The following is a 1736-nucleotide window of genomic DNA, read 5'->3' as shown; positions in this document are numbered from 1 at the left end:
CAGCCTCGCCACCTCCAAGGGGCCACCTGGCCTTCCATTCACTCCAAGGCACATTTGCTAAATTATAACACAGTTTTCTCTCTTTGTTCACCAGGGACACCAGACGGGGAGAGGGGACCCCGCCTCCCTGCCCCCCCCCAGCCCCGCCCAGGGATCCCGCCACTCACTGAGCAAGAAGCCCAGTCCCGAGAGCCAGGGGGCCCAGCAGAGGTGGGGGGCTCCTGACCAGGGTGCCACCGGGTTGCCTGCCCGCCAGCCTGTCCAGCCTCAGAGGCGACATCGGGGCGACCCGGCGGGAGGAGGAAATCTTTGCCCAGGTGCACTCGGGCCCCCCACCGGGGGAGGGCGGGCACGGAGCGGGGCCGCCCACAGTCAGAGTGCAGGTCGGCCGCTCCCCAGAGCCCAGCCACCCCTGGCAGGCGGTAAGCAAGGGCAGAAGTGTCCACAAGCCGCCTCTCCTGCAGGCCGGCGCTGTGTGGCCTCAGGCCCCTCCCCGTGGCCACAGCAGTTTGGTGACCTCGCACTCCCGAGACCCTTCCCTGCCTGCCCCATGCGGCCCTGCGTGCCAGTGCCAGCCTGTGGTCAGCTGGAGCCCCACCGTCCTCTGCCTGTGCAGCATTTAACGCGTCAAATTCCTGTTTGGTTTTTCAAAACCAGCCGTCAGTCAGTTGCTTCAGCAAGGAGAGAACAAAGCTCTTCGTGGGCGGCGCCGCCTCCTTAGCCGGACGGAGGCCCCTGACCTGCTGTCTGCAGCTCGCTGTGAGCAGCCGCTGCCTGAGGCTCCTGGTCGCGACCAGGCCCTTCCCCCCAGGCCCCGCTCACACCGCCACAGGCAGGATGGCCACGGACACAGGCCTCCTGGCCTCGGCTGCCTGGACTCGAGGCCCCTGTCCCCGCCTTGGGCACCTCGCACCTTCTCCTCCCACGGGCGGGGGCTCCCCTTAGCTGCTCGCACCCCAGGGCTGGGTCCCTACGCCATGCACTGGAGGCACTCGGCTGTCTGCATGTTATCTCCTCCCCTTCTAGATGTGAAAACGAGCCCCGGGGACCTGGGCCCCCCCACCCTGCAGCTGCAGGACCACCTGAGTCCAGCCTGCGCCCCCGCCTGGCCCTGCAGAGCCTGCGGTGAGAGGACATGTGGCACCATTGGCCCCTCCCCACTCCCCCGTCCCCTCCCCCCTCTCCCCCCTGGTGGGGGGCGGGGGCCAGCCCTGTCCAGAGCAGCCTGGCGCCTGCCTCTCGCCACCCCAGGCAGAGCGGCCAAGGCCCATGGCTGCATCTCTGCAGCCTCTGAGTCCCCAGGTGACCCTTCTCTGACGACGGCCTGTGCTCAGGATGTCACCGATGGGCCAGACCTGCAAGGCCAGGAAGTCTGAGCTGGAGGCCAGGGACCTCTCCTCCCTGGGGCAGGAGCCTCCTCTTGGGGGGGGCTCTGTGCTGTGGTCACAAGGTCTTTTCATCTTAGTCTTAACTGTCCCTCGGTCAGGCCAACCACATTCCCTTCAAGCCTGGAGACACCCCATGCGGGGAGGCTGCCCACCCTCACCGGTCAGTGACATGGCCCAACCCTGTCACTCGGGCCCTTTCTGTGGGACTTCCTCCTCACGAGGGCTCCCTCGTGGTTGTGGGCCGGCCAGGTCCTCAGCATCTCCGTCTGCCTGGGAGGCCAGTCCTCACCCCACACCGCCTTCTACTCACCCGGCTCGAGCTGCAGCCCCCACAGCCCCCCAGCCCCC

The sequence above is a fragment of the Pteropus alecto genome, unplaced genomic scaffold, assembly GCF_000325575.1.
Source record: "Pteropus alecto unplaced genomic scaffold, ASM32557v1 scaffold49, whole genome shotgun sequence".
NCBI classification, from domain to species: Eukaryota; Metazoa; Chordata; class Mammalia; order Chiroptera; family Pteropodidae; genus Pteropus; species Pteropus alecto.
This window is presented reverse-complemented; position numbering follows the sequence as displayed.